This window comes from Falco punctatus (genome assembly GCF_963210335.1).
Source record: "Falco punctatus genome assembly, chromosome: 9".
In the NCBI taxonomy this organism is placed as follows: domain Eukaryota; kingdom Metazoa; phylum Chordata; class Aves; order Falconiformes; family Falconidae; genus Falco; species Falco punctatus.
Window position 1 is genome coordinate 52,007,185 of NC_137589.1, and position 16,175 is coordinate 52,023,359.

A 16,175-nucleotide genomic window follows, 5' to 3' on the forward strand; every position below is an offset into this window, starting at 1 on the left:
CCTCTACCTCATGCACACACACGTGCATGAGTGAGAAGAGCATGCAGGGTGCTTTGGTAATGAGGCAGAGCCTATTATGAAGAAATTGAGAGGCTGCTATAAAAGTCTTTAAAAATACATTTTCTTCTCCTTTTGGGAGGCCGAAAGACCTGCAAGTCTTCCTCACAAAGTCACGCTGAAGCAGCCAGTCCTAATGGAGACAGGCTTGGTCTCTTTCCTGGTTTCTAGAGGAATTTTTCTAGAGAAAGGTCTGTGACCCCACACAGAATAATATTCCAAAGTCCCTAAAAACCTTCTGACTTCCCAGACAGAACCTTAGTATTTTGCTTTCCCTGATCACAAGTTCTATCCTGTTTCTTAATGAACTGTACTTAGCACGTTTTTTCTTATGTCCACTGGGCTGGTGGCTGAAGGTATGGAATAAACCGTACGTTCAGCAAGGTTGCAAGTGCAAGCTAAAGCGCGGAGTTCAAGCTCATGGTTAAGCAAGTCTTCCTAGAAAACAACGTGGAGCTTTCCTTCTTCGGCTGCACACATTTAATAGTATTTATCTATTAGTCAATCTTCATTCCAGGAGCATATACATCTTTGTCTTTGGCCTCGAATGTGAAAACACCTTTGGCAACACATTCATTTGCTGTGCTTAAAAGCCACTGGCTTTTAAAGCCGTGATAAATTAAAGCCTAGCTGAAGAATTTTCCTAGAAAAGGGTTTTTTTCCCTTGAATCAGGATTTCTCTCCCTCTCCAGCTATTACCCTTGGACAATAAAAATTCTCAAGATGTCTATTCCATTTTTATAGATATGCAACATAGAGAAAAATTCCAGGATGTCATGTTATCCCACCTGTTTTGGTAACTAGTTAGTTTGGGATGACCGAATTTGGGTTGGTAGGTTAGACTGAATGCCTGACCTTTTGGCTGCTAAATTTAAGGGAAGTCAGTCATATTTTTCTGGACAAAGCCCTTTGAGAACTCTTTGTACTTCAGAAAATCCAGCTCCAGTTACCAGCCCAACGGAACAGTTTTCAATGAAACATTGCAGCCTTATAGAACCAGAAGATCCAGCTCTAACAATTCACTTTTAATTATCTCATTGGATGTAACCCCACAGTGCTTGTCCACTTTCTGTGCTAATGAGTCATAACAATCCCATATGCAAAAATAAATAAAAGCATATTTTTTCCTTTCATTTTCTTCAAGTTACATGCACTGGGGGAGAAAAAGTTTCTCCAAGCAACATAATTCTGTTTTAGTTAAAACAGATACGCAAGAAAATATGCCACTGAAAAGCTAGAGGGGTTTTTAAACATCTTCTTGCTGACAGGACAGATAGATAGCCACTGATGTGCTATTAATTAGCAGAAAGAATAATCATAGATTGAAAAAGTCGTTGGGACCGCAAATATCTTTTTCTTTGATGTCTTTAAGGCCTTAGTCTAGCCTTGAAGCCCCATGTAGCTTTCATCGCAACGATAACAACAGTGATGGGCCAAAGCCTAAATTACATCTAAAGACAAATGCTTTTGGTAAGTGCAAGACAAGAGGCATGCAGCACAGTCCCCACCCTCAAAAGCACAATGTCAAATCACAACATAAACCCCAAGAAATGCAAGGGATAATAACAAGCCAATGAACCAAGATCAGGAAAAAGAGGAAAATCTAACACCAAGTGTAAAGACCTTCTCCAGTCATAAGAAGTCATTGCAAGTCTTCACATGTCCGATTGCAGTTTATGGAGAGCGCTGTAGGAGGGGTGAAAGAAGCATGATGTGTAGGAAGGCAAACATAGTGGTGGGTGATAAGAAATTACCTGAGTACAGAATAATCATCATCATCATAAAAGAATCATTAAAAAGATGGCACTAACTTATTTAATTTGGGGGAAAGGATGTCTTTTAACGTGAGGGGAAAAAATCATGTGCTGAGTGCTGGACTCTTGCTATTTTCCACTCTGTGCACTTTGGTTATCTTGAACCACAAGACACAGAGATGCAGTGATTAGCTGAGAACTCCAATACGTAGATTTGTACATAATTCATAGTTTGACTTCTCTAAGTTTGCATAATAAATAGTTTAAACACTGCAGAAAATGTCTGAGAGAGGAAATTAGGATTCTGAATGAAAAAGTTAATTATACCTCGAAGGATATTTTTTTTCAGATATATATGGGCTAGAAAAAAGCCTAGAAGTGGATAATTTAGGAGATGGAAATGCAGAAAATTATGGGAGTGGTACCAACAGGAGAGTTATCTTCTTAAATAGCATAATTAGACTAATTTAATTTTTTAAACTGTGGCATTGCATTATAGATAAACAATTCAATAAACAGCAGGCTGGACACTGATGCTGCAGCTATGGATGCTCCTTGGGTCTGTGTAGAATTTTGTTTTTTCATTTTCAAGCATAGTTTTCTGCAGTAGGAATACTGAATTATCATAACGGGTTGCTTCCTATAGTAAGTCATAAAGGGCAGGGACGGGAAATTATGGAGGAGTGGAAAGGAATATTGACCTCATTAAATCAATCACTGCTGATCGGATCCAGAGACTGATGAATCAGTGATTTGATCCTGTAGCTGGAAGACACTGGGGACCAGCTCTTCAAAGATATTTAAGTACCTAGTTTTTGCTGATTAAAATAGGAGTTAGTTGCCCAAACAGGAGTTAGATGACTGGTATCTTGAGGAAACCAAAATATCTAAGATCTAAATATCTATCCCAAAGGAAAGCACGCTTCTTCTAATTTTTATCAATTTTACAGAGCGATTACACCAAACGGTGTATCTGTAGGGGCAAAAAGAAAGCAAAGGAAGAAAAGATCAAGCATAGGAACTAAAGGAGGTGCTAGTTCAACAGAGGGAGATAATACTGCATGTCACAGAAATTTCTTTCATTCGTTTTTCTAATCCATGCAGTGGAAATCCTGTGTACACCCATTTCCTTCCAGCCACTGACAGTGATGAGATAGGACAGCTAGCAACTGGGAGTTTCTCTGAGATCAGATAACCATCTCAATGCACATCTGAGATGCCTTTCAACTCGGGCTGCCTCAGCTATCACCCAGACACTGCTCTGGAGGAAGATAAACTTCTACATGCTCCTGTTTCTCTTTCCGCTTTGCCACTGTAAGTCACACTTAAGGCTTGCATTGATTCTCCAACATATTGCAGAGACGAGGGGCAGGGATGCATCAGAGCAAGCTGCATTCAATTACCCAGTGAAGAACTGACACCTGCCAGGTCTCTCACACAGCATCTGATCACCAATTAAAGGGATAATTTATGGTTTAAAGAGAGGATGCCCTTCCTGTGTTGCAGCTTGGTGGTTTGGGGAAAAGGCTAGTTCACAGGCAGCAATAAGAAATCGGGGTCTCTTGGCAAACTGAGATCTTCTGCTGCAAATTTTGGCCATTGGCACCAAACATGGGGTAAGGAAGCTTCAAAATGTTTTACTTGAGTGTAATTTATCCTCTAGCCAAAACAGGTGTGTGGATGACCATGTGCAGACGGGATGGGATGGGAAAAGGTCTTTCTGCCAGCTCCCTGGCCCAAAGTGGTCTTAGATTTCAGAGGCAGAATATCAAAGGGCACCCTCTGTGCTCCCAAACCTGCAGTGTGGGAAGGGAAACCAACTCCCCCAGCCAGACACACTGCAGGTGTAAGGGCTGGTACACGGGTCCCTGGCCTGACTCCAGCAGGCTCTTTCTACTGAAATTACTATTCTCCTCTTACTCCCTTCTGTAATTACTATTATTTTCCTGTGCGTAATAATTGAGGTGTAGTAGAACAAACTTTAAAAAAACCCTAGAGTGGTCAGCCATATGAATGTGTGTTTGTGTTATTTTTTGCAAAGGTGTGGTGGTGTGGTTTTTTTTTTTCCTTAATGTGATTTATGTGATTCTTAAGAAACCTACATAAAGTAATGGCTCCCCATAGGGAATGGCAACCTACAGTACGTACTGCTGTAGGTATAGACAAAGTAAAATATCACAGATGGATGAAAACCTGGAAGAGCTGATTTATTCATTTGCCGGACTTGAAGGGTCTAATTATACAAGTTCTAATTTTTATGGCAAATCCAATTAAAATCAGTTCCTAAGGCCTGATTGGGAATAAAGGTTGGTAGGAATCGTACGGGAAGAGAAAGACTACAGTGCTGGTGCCTTCACTCAGCATTGTTTGTGGATTTTACAAATGACTATTGAATGTAGTCCTAACCTGCAGTACTTGGTGGAAATAAACCTCTGTGAAAATGGTGACCAAGAATCTACTGGATTCAGAATTCAAGGAGAAGGCAGGAAAACAGAAAAACAGGGAGCAAATGCATGAAACTGATGAATAAACTTGACAAAAGGGGAAAAGATGCAGGGTAAGTGGCAGCTGCTACAAGTGGCCATGTTAAAGGCACAGCGGTAAGTTACAGCAGCGCAGGAAGAAAAGCAAGACACCAATACAGACACACGAAGATGTCTTTAAAGACTTGAAAAATTAAAATATCAAATGCAAATGTCTTGATATATGACTGAGATGGGTATAAAAGAATAGTGCAAACAAGCAGGGAGAGAATTGGAGAAGCTCATCCTCCAAATGAAAGACTTGGAAGGGACAGATGGAGAAATATAGACTTGTAAGTGTGTAGGTGACTAAGAAAAAATAACAGGGAACTTGTGAAGTACAGGAATTTTCCACAATAGGAGACAAATGGGTTGAAGAGTATATAGGTGACTTGTTTGTGAGTCAGACTAACGACACAAACCCTGAAGGAAGCTGCTGCTGCAGTCTCCACGTGATTAGTAATTTTCTTCAACCAACCACTGATACCAGGCAGCGCCCAGAGGACCAGAGAAGGACAAACATAGTTCCTACAGTTGGGAAGGGAAAAGATGGACCTAGGGAATTGCAGACTAGCCACTTTAATGCAGAAAAATAATAGAATAAATTATTAAGCAGTCAATTTATAAGCACCTGGAGGATAATAAAATGATAAAAGGTGCAGTCAACATGGGATTGCAAAGAATATATCTTGTCATCTCAATCTAATTTTCTTCTTTAACAGAGCCACCTGCCATAGCGGTTTAGGAGGATGTAGTCGTTGTGATGTATCTTGCTTTTAATATGATTCCACATTGTTTTCTTATAAGGAAACCAGGAAAATATGATCTAGAGGAAGTTCTTTAGATCAGGATGGGCCCACAATTGGCTGAGAAGTCACACATGAATAGTTCTCCTTTAAACTGGAAGGACATTAGAAATGGAGTCCCATACTTCTTCAATATTTTCATTATCCATGTGGATGATGTACTAAGGTGCACATCTATAAAATCTACCGATGACACTTTGCTGGAAAGGACTGCAAGCAGTTTGGGAGACAGGATTAGAATTTAAAATGATTCTGATGTGTTGGAGGAGCAGTAGGAAATCAACAAGATGAAATTCAATAGGACAATGGTGCAAATGACTCCTTAGGAGGGAGAAATCACGGCTACGTCTGTGAAATGGAGAATAACTGCCTTGATGGGAGTACAGTGGAAAAGGTTCAAGGGCTTATAACGCTGCACAAGGTGGATATGAATTAACAGGGAGAAGAGGCAAATCTCCCTCTGGGAGGTAACACCAGGCAGATTGCACGTTCTGCTTAGCTGGGCACTGAGGAGGCTTCAGCTGGGGTGTGAAGCCTTTTGGGGAGCCTGTCTTATAATGTGGGCGCATTGGGGAGGTTCACACAGGTACAATCAACGAGGAGAAAAGTTCCAGAAAGGGAACTTCTGAGAAAAGTTGAAGCAGTTCAGCCTTAACAAGCAAAGACTAAAAAAGGACACAACACAGCCTTCTAATACGCTAACGGACATTTTATCAGAGGATCAGTTAGTTGCTCTGAGATGTAGGACAATGAGTACTGGGTTTGACTTCCAGCAGAAAGTTCTGTGTTAGATGAAGAAATTTTAGCTCTTGAATGAACTAGCAAGGATAGCCATGAACTATCCTTTACTGGGTGCTTTTAAGAATACTTTAACGAGCTTTCTCTTGATGGACATCTAGATCAGGGATGTTACATTTCTTTAAGCTCAGAGTGACTTCCATTTCAGTTAGGATAACAATCTCTATCTTTGGAAGTGATCAGAAAGCCATCCTAGAGATAAATCTCTCTGCCAGAAGCTCCATCAAAATCAGTGCAACTCCATGCAATACTGAAATAGATTTAAAAACTAAAAAAAAAAAAAAAAATTAGTGCTCAGGAGAGTTGTGAATACGTACAAGGATGTTAACAACAGATGCTAATCCATTCCTTTCCATCTAATGATAAAATCGTAGCATCCAAAAGCAAATTTTGCTGCTCCAATTTCAATTTTGAAGAATTCAGTGTCCGAAAGCTTTTCTGACTCTTTCTCTTCAGTCCCGTGTTGTGTGCGTTCCCCCTCCCCCCAATTATATAATTTAGATTAATAAGAAGTAATACTTCTCACAAGCCTTCCCTCACTTAAGCCATAGTAGCTACAATATTCTTCCTACCCTTCATATCCACAGCATGCCTCTTCATAAATAAAGTCTGTGGGAGTCCAGTACTTTACATGTGAAAAGACCTACAAAAATATCCTGTATTTCCCTATGCTATTCACAATGCTAGTCCTGCTACTGTGGTTATTAATTCAAAAAGTAATGAATAATAACAATAAATAATATAGATGATTGCTGAGATGTGGTTAATGATAAATAAGCGGGGGGGGGGGGGGGGAGAAGCATTTTTGCTTGTCATGTAACATGTGTTTGCTACAAAACCTGAAGTAGGGCAGGAAAGCCTCGTGCAGTGCTGAAATAGCCGTGTTCTGTCACCATTTTCAGAAGGGCTCAAGGCTCACAGTAGGAGCCAAATTTTCTCAAAAATGCTCCATTTGCTGTGCACTGATTTCTTTTGATGATATGCATCATGGTAAAAACGGCTAGAGGCAGAGAACGGGCACAGATTTACCCCTTCTTTTGGGTGGTTAAATAAGAAACAAACTCTTCTGAAAAATGTATCTGCATTTCAGGTGCTGAGATCTTGGGAATTTGGTTCTGAGGGTTTGGGTTTAGTGTCTTGGGGTTTTTTAGTTTTTATTTATTTAAAACTGGCCTCACGTGGCCACTACATGAAAACCCCAATCCACTGTACTGATAGAAAGATCACGATCTGGAAGAAAAAGAGGAATGAAAAAAGGAGGAAGTAAACCCTGATTTTGATTCTGATCTTAGTGGTAATGAGTAAAAATTGTGACTAATTATACTGGGTTAATTGGCATTTGCACAGGTGCAGATGTGACATGTGAGCACACCCTCTGTTTGCTACAGATGTTAAAACCTAATTTTAATTTCCTAAAGAATTATTTTATCGAATGCGGAGGTTTGATTTAACGAAACACTGGCACCTGAGCTGGATGTAAATTGACACAGTGACTTACAGCAGCCAAGAATCTCTCTGCTGCATGCAGGACTCACACTAAAACCTGAAATCAGCTTGCTGACAAAGAAACTGAGTTTGTTTCTCTTGCCGGTGAAAATCTGGAAAAAGAGTAGGGAAACAAATGGAGTTTCTTAAGGTTCCTACCTGGAAAGAGAGACAGACCTTCAGCTGGTTATTGCCAAGCCTGCAGGAGCCGTTTTCAGATTGTCTCGTGGCAGGCGATAGAGGTTTGTGTCTGACAGTACATACAGCAGTAATAAAAGAACACTTACCATTTTATTGAGGTGCAAACAGGACTTAAAGATTGATACTACATTGGGGGAAGGGGGGGAGAAGCGTTCATGCCGCAGAGAATGTGGAACCAGTGACTCTGCGTGCGGCTTTGCATCCGAGCAGGAGCTCCAGCTCTAATAGGTTTCTGCACGCGTGCCTAGGCACGAGCACACCGAGCTGCCTGGCTAGTCTGAAATGTAACGATACCTGAACTGCTGCTCAGCCACGGAATATGTACTTATGGTGAGGTGTGAACACTTCTGAGAGGTGATATGGATCTTGGAAAGCTGCTGTCAGATGAATTATGGGAGCTGCCTCCCTGTGTTGTTCCTAGTGGAAGAGCGGTACCCTTGGCTTCATGTTGGTCAGAACTGGGGAAAGGACCAGTTGGTTTGTTTTCTTCGTATGAGCCTCTGGTTTACAACAGCATAACGAAAACTAGCAGCAAAAAAAACAGTGACAGAAAGAAGGGTCACTCTAGAGACATGTTTCTCTTCTCAGTGCCCTTGACATACGTTTCATCCATTGGCAGTGGACTCCTAAGAAGCCGCAGGCAGAAATGTTTAGGTATCACACCCCATATACCATTTAAATCCTGGTATTCCCAGGTTACCATGCATACCTTTCTTTCCTGGGGTCTTACTTTTGGCTTGGTTTCAGACCCTTCTTCCTCAGCTTTTCCCTCTCTTGTGGTGTAATTCTGCAGTTCACCTGCTCTGTACCCAGCCAGATGTTGAGTCCTACAGGTGTTTTCATTCAAGAATCCTCAGGTCCCAAATGAAATTCTGACACTTACCCTTTATGCTCTCATCCAGAGTGGACAACGTGCATACAGGCTGAAGAAGACAGTCATGGGAGGGGAGGTTCACAGACATATTTGTCTTTGCTAAATCCTTGTTAAAAAGTCTGATGAATCCCCCACCTCTGCGTATGGGGAAGCCTTTTATGGCTTTCACACTGTCTCTGTCAGATGCTATGTCCTAACCTGACACATTTCTCCTTGACACATGCAGTTGCCTGTCTGACTTATCTCAACTCTTTCTTCAAACTACTCTTCACAGCAACACAATAAATAAATAAAAGAAACCAGAACAGTAGAAGCAATTGAGGCCGTTGCTGATCTAACTATTTTGATGCTAACTCCACTGAGGTGAAGTTATGCTGCTTATCATTTTACTTTTCTTGTTCAGCTCTTTAGTGACCTCTTTGCGTCTTTTGGTTAACTCTGTGCCTTAGGACAGGTAGCAGTGCAAAACCATCCAGGGAAATCAAGAGACAAGTGTTGTTCCTAGCAAGAGGAAACATTTTCCCAGTTTTACGATAGCAGCCTTTCAGCTAACAACCCTGTGTCTGTCAGAAAGTCACTCCTTTCAGCAAGTACCTTTGAAAAATCTCAGACTCTGACTTTGAAATGCACTTAGAAGCAAACGCTGAGCCAGCAGAGAACACAGCACACAGGTGTGCAGGGCTCCCTCCGTTCCCTTCCAGGGAGGGATCAGGCAGCATTGCTCAGTTCCTCTGCATCGTGATGATAAACATCAGACGGTTGTTTACTGACTTCCAGATTGTACTGAGGGGAACATCTAACAGCTGGATCAGCAATTACAGCTCCTTTCTTAAGGGGTGCAGCCAAAATCTTCAGAGTGTAGAGCAGTCTAGCAAGAAATCAGCAAGAGAGAAGGTTAGGAAGAGAAGGAAGATGACTTCAGATGACACCAGCAAACCCTGCTGAGATCAGTCTTCCTCTGGTGGGATTATTTGATACATTACCCTGCAATCTGCAGCAGAAAGACACAAGGAAAACACGGAATGGAGGAGCTGCGGTATGCAAGGCTCTTGTGGTGCTCTAACAGTGAATTAGTGGTTAATAACAGGAAACTTGCTGAGCTTCTTGTGGGGCTTGCCACTCCTCTGACTTTGTGGTGTTGGTTCAATGGCCTTTAGAACACTCTAGTTTTGAATGGAAAACCGTTAAGTTTTTTGAAAGCAAACCAAAAATATGAAACTTTTATCCGATCTTCGTGTACAGCCACACAGAAATGAAGATAAACCTTGGAGTATTCATTCATTAATTTATTCCCTCACCATTTTGCCTGTTTATAGCATGTGGAAGAGTATTTTCATTTCTTAGTTGAATTGCTTTTTGCAATCATTTAATGCAACACGTTAAGGTGTTTTGCAGACCATAGACTGAGAAATCATTCTTTAGAGACCACAGCATTTGAGAACTTGTGTGGTAAAGAGAAGTAGACAAATCGTTGAATGACCTCTAGTCAACTCTTTTGCTTTCCAGTAGGGTCAGGGAAGTGAGAGCTTTTCAAGACACAAGTTTGTCTAGTCTGTTCTTAAAAGCCTCCGGTGATGGTGATTTCACTGGTGTTGGTGAGCTCTGAGAGCTCAGCTACCTTGAAGACTGAGTCTGAGCAAGGTGAAGTTTTCCTTCCAGCCACGGAGACCCTGGAAAACCAGAAAAGCAAGCAGGAAAAGCCCAGAGCGAGCTATTAATGACCCCTCAGAGAAACCTGCTGCTGGCAGGCACCTCAGACTCAGTATGCCCTGGGTAGATGAATTGCAGGTGCTTCCGTCCCATAAGTCTGTAAAGTTTCCTTTTGCTTTAATATTTATAGGAAGCCACTATAACATATCAAACGTGTACTCATCTTTACTCCATTACTCATGAGAGAGATAACTCAATATGTCAAATATGCCCTGATCAAGGGGCAATTTCTCTTCTCCCCATGCCAAACGTGGACCAGGTGTAAATGGATGCATCTCCATGAAAATTGTGTCTTTTTATGCTGGCACTGAGCACAACCCTCTTGCTCAGTCTACTGGAACATTTCCCAGATACCAATGTCAGCTCCTCAGTTCAATCCAAAGCACATCATATGGCCCTTTTCTTTAACCAGCCCTGCAGAAAGAACAGACTCAAATTGTGCTTTCATGCCTTGGTACTTTGTTTAAGAGCATGAAATTGTCTCTCGGTGAGAGAGATGGAGCCTTTCATGCTAGCAAAGAAGAGAGACGTTTTTAAGCACCCTAACCCACGGGAATGTAATAGCTGCTGAGGCCGGGATTCATCTCCCATCTCTTTAGAAGTCTAACAGTGAGAGGTCTGAGATAATCACCCCAATCTCTCTCTGTAGTCTGGGGCTGTGGGTACCTCCGGAGGCAATTCATCTGACCCAGATTAGACCCTGTTCTTGAGAATGAAATGAGACGTCTTCCAGGGGAGCCTATTTCTCCCTGCTGCCTGTAGAGGAAGTCTGGCATGACTAGAGCAGGCTTAGATGTTGAACACCTAGATGCTTAAATTAAGGAAATGAGTCTTGCTCTTGTCTAGCATACAAAATTTCAGTAGTTTAGCTGATGTAAATCCCTGTGCATTAAGAACAGCTTATGAAACTTTACTTCAACCTTGTGTCGCACTGATTAAGTCCAAGCTTTGAGAAACAACAAAGGAGAAAAAAGAATACTTGTGCAGCCGTTTTACTTCTGCATTTTAAAAAAATTGTGAAATTCTGGGGTAATCTCAGCTCCCACACGTTCCTTTAGAAATACTTGCAAAATTCCATGCTCGAACCTTGGACTTGGACAAGGTCCCCAGAAAAAAATATCTTTCCGAAATACTATTTCACAGGCCACAGAGAATAAGCAATGTAGCTTTACAAGCTCCTCCCCCCACCCCCCCATTTTGAATCTCAGATCTCTCACTCACATACAGGATTCCTCTGGCTTCATCATTATCTGTCATGCTTAGGTAGGCTTAGTATGAGTTTTCCTTGACATTTTTGGCTTGGTGATTTCCCCCCCCCCCCCCCCCCCCCCCAACCCCCCCTTATTATTGTCCCTTCTTCCTGTACTCCTGAATCTCCAAGTTAATCTAAGGCAGCTTTATTATTTATAGAGAAGCATAAATATCTCTGGTGCTTCGTATACCAGTACAAACGCACATACCTGACCTCAAAGTGATTTTGTCACGGAAGTATCCAGAAGACACCAAAACCTATAGTCCAAGTGTAGGATTGGGATGAGTCACCATGGCATTAAGGTGATGATGTAAAGTGCTGATAAACATGCTGCATCTTCTGGAAGGGGGCTATTGTGTTTCCTTATGACATTTGCCATGGGGGGGGGATACTGCTGTAGCCTTAAAAACAAGGTATTTGCCATAAAGGTGAAAGCAAGCAAACAGAACAGAAGTGAAGGGCCAACAGTCTTTTTATTTATGCTACATGAAGGGTTACTTTAGACAAGCTCTAATCGTGCCCTGTGGATCGAGTGGCAGTTGGCGCCTGCGTTCATTTAACTCAGAAGGAACATGGTTCATCCTTCATGTTGTGAGCCCAAGTTCAGTGGCAACTCACATGTTTGGTGGGGGGACAAGAGGAGATTTGCAAACTTCAGCTAGATTGTAGAGTTTGTTTGGACCCACCTTGGGTCTGTGCAATTCTAATCTAGAATTGCCAGTAGGAATTTTCTCCCTCTTCTATGGAGGGAGCATTTCAAGTGCTGCCTGCATGGAAAGGTAAAGAGGGGCAGGCAATCGATGCACTCAAGTACACCTCTCTGAATGGCGTGAGTACACGTGGAGTCATTGAGGAATGAAAAAATACCGTTGGGCACTGGTGAAGTACATCTTGTATATATAGCCTTGAAGCAATCTGGATCTATTTTGTCTAAAAATATTACGGGATGCTTTCAAAATGGGGGGGGGGGGGGGGGGAAGCAAAAAAAAAAAAAAAAGCTGGAATTATTGCATTTAAAACAAAGTGAAAAAAGGAAAAAGTTGGCTGTATACAAGTGAGACTGTGTTATGCAGGTACCATATCAAACAGGTACGTGTGGACACTATGTTAGTAGAAATAGCGTTCAAATGTCCATTAACCTGCATGTGTCCACAACCCTGCACACACCGCCATGTGCACACACACATGTGCTTCTCTCATCCAATACAAATACTATTGTATAAACAGTTTTCCAGCTCAAAAGCCACTACCAGTCTCTCCTGACTATGCATAGACAAAATACAGAGAGACACAAACTGTACATTCTGCTCAGTGATGCAACATTTGCCGTTCTAAATAGTCATCCTCTTCAGTACTGTGATATGCACATTTCTGGGATATATTTCACCAGGCTGTGTGAACAGGTGTAAATAAAACCCCCACCAAACAAAAGGAGACTCAGTAAGATCTGCCTGGATAATTTAGCGATATTCTCAGAGCTCTTGGATATGCATCCAGCACAGTACAACTCCTATGGATACTTACTTTAAATCCATATGCCCTCCTTCCCCCAGCTGTACACAGGAACATACCTAGATCTAAACATAAAGATACCTTCCCTAGAAAACCCTACTAAGACCTCAGCTGCCATCTATTCACTCCCACACACTCCCTTCCATAGATACAGTTTAAAAAAAAAAAAAAATCACATCACCACATTCACTCTTCCCTGAAGTCAGAAGTAAGTCCCAGGAAGCTGCCAGAGGTTTAGAAGCTAAGCCAGCCATGCACAGCTCCGGTGCTGCTGACATTACCAGACAGCATTAATTTAATTCCACTCAGTTATGCTTTTAAATTTGATTTGAAAAATGTGTCATAAAATACCATTAAGTGCAGTGCAGCATTTTGAAGCAGGCTGTGATGTTCCCTGCACTGACAAAGTCATGGGGAAGGGAATGTAATTTTCCTAGCTAAGTACTGGGGGGCATGTTGGGAGAGATTCCTTTAGAGAGTGTGTTGAGTGAATCAAGAATCATGAATAAATGTTATATCCACTAAATATTTTCTTGGTGTAGCAGATCCAGAGAGCTCTGATTTAATGCTTTAAAGCCAAGTGTAGATGGAGAAAGAAAAGATACATGCAAAGCCTTCCAGATCAGTGGGTATACCCAGACAGGAGAAAAAGGAAAGAGACTGAAGCACAGAGCTGTAGGAGAGAGATCTGGAGAACTTGAAGACTTAGGTTAATTGTGTAAAAATGCAGAATACAATGAAGAGTTGTGGCTTTGTTCCTGACCCACTGCAACTCGATCCAGAAAGATCGATACCATTTGAAGACAGGGTGAGCTTTAACTGGTGCCCATGCTAGCTGCAGGCCACTCAACCCTCACTGCAGTATAACATCCCTCGAAGCAGGTATTAGATTCCATTCTCATTTTCTATTTTCCAAAGCACAACTTTTTCTTCCACTTCCATAGCCAGCCTGTTTGTTCAGCCCTGTGCTAGGCATCCTCAGAAGTACCTGCACACAGTGCTGGCTTGTCATCTGTAGTAGCTGGCATATGTATCTACAAACTCATACCTGGTAACAAAGGAGCAGATGGTCTTATGAAAAGAACTATGTTGGAAACATTTTCTATCCAAAAACTCAGATTCTTTTTTCTCTGTCCCATATCTGAATATTATTCTTAAAAGGCAAAGTTGTTAGTGGACAAATCGTAAGAAAAAAATAAGTGCACCAAAAAGTTTTGTGGTAACCGTTTTTATCATGTTTCAATATTATTATGAAATTGCCATAATTTCAGGGGAAAAAAACCCAAACCAAACCCAAAAAAACTAGGGACTTGTTCTTTTCTCAAACACAGCACATCGAGATTTCTACAAATTTCTTTAAGAAAAATTTAGAAAGATTTCTGTGAAGTTCTGTACAATCCCGAAAGGCTGTCTGCTGTGTCTGAGCCCCATTACCCCCGTTGGCTGTAAAGCTTCTCGGTGTGCGGGGTGAACAGCCTCTCCCATCGCCTCATCGTGATGGCTTCACCCAGGGGTGGGCTGGCTCTGTGAGAGCCCTGTAAGGAGCCAGGCCAGGGGCTGCGCTCTCTCCTTAGGTCGTTGGGTTGCCTCCACCTCCTGTTGTGATCCTTTGTGTTTGTGGGGATGAGCCTTTTGTCACATAACCCAACACTGCCCAGTACCAAAAGGTGTGGTGATGAATGTATCTGGACAGCTCTGCCATGGATACTTAAGTCAGCCTTACAAAGATGGAATGCATTGCCATCACCCTTTTAATTTAAACCTCAACTATGGCTTTTGTGAAGTATCCATGTGAGGGGCTCAAAGGTCTTATTTTCTAAAGAACTGCCCTTTCATATCCCTCCCTTCTCTTCTTTCCCCACTTCTCTTTTCCTCTCCTCTCCATTATAATTTTCCCTTTGACCATCACTTTCATTTCTATTCTCAAAACCCGGTAGGGCAGAGAATCGAATGGGTGGCTGCGTCCTCACCCCTTAGTAGAGAGACAGATGTGAATACTGAAACACTCTCAGCCTGGCAAGCACCCAAGTGCACCGTGACAGCCTTTACACACCTGAAGCACACCCTAGGAATACTGAGCAATCCACAGCTGTACAGCCCTGGGGACCGCCTGACACCGAGCAGTGGCATGCCGAGCAATTCACTCCTCACGCTAGAATATTGAATGACCCACAGCCACCAACGCTCCCTGAATACCAAGCAGCTCTGCACCTTTGCAACGGCAACTGCATCTGAAGGGAAATGTTGCGACGTGGCTCAAAACCAATCCTCCTGCAGTATATAAAAAAAAAAGAGGGGGTTGAAAAGATAAAGAGAGTCTGAAGCTGTGGAGTTGGATCCTGAACTAGGATTTTCCAAAGAAGGTATAGAATATAAAATGCCCAAACGTTACCAAAGGATGCAGTGGGAGCTAAACACCAAATTCAGTTTCTTCAGGTACCTGTTAAAAAACCAGTCTAAGATTGAACGTGTTCTCTGGTGAACAGAGAAGTGCATGGCTATTCCTAACAGGTCCTGGTGTCAGCAGCACAATGACAAGGGCCATCTCTGCCCTGGGAGAGAGAGGGTCAGCAAGGCTGGAGACCTCACTTGTGAACTTTAAATGACCCACTCTTCTACACTGAAGCCAAAACACTTCCTAATTTTTCCTTTCCTAGGGTACCTCAGACAGGAGATACACAAAAAAGGTTATTTGGAAACTCATTTTTCCCCTCCAGGGTATTAACACAAGCTTTACAAAGGCTTATAATCCCTTTAGACAACAGCAGCAAGAGCAGCAGCGACTACAAAGCCCTAAGCTTGGAACTCAATCCCCTGGTGACGGGCTGAACCCTCTGCTGAGGCTGCAAAGGAAAAGAGAAAGGTGTGAAGATATTTACATCAAACACATGGAACAAGAGGGGATTTTAATCAAACTTTTCTTTTTCATGTATTCTTTCTTCTCCTGGAATCTGTTTTTTCTTTATCCTGATGAAATTCAGTACTTGCTTTTTTGCCTTTTTTTTTTCCTGTAAAAAGGAGGATTTAAAAAAAAAAAAAATATATATATATATAATCACAATCTCCCCTGAAAACTCTGAGTATTAAAACTCCAGGGCAATGCATCTCCAAAATCTATAAGACTGTAAGAAGATAAGAGACAAAACCCCACAGAAATGTTTCCTCTCTGTGTCTTTGGAAGTTGCAGACGCGTGTATAATACCC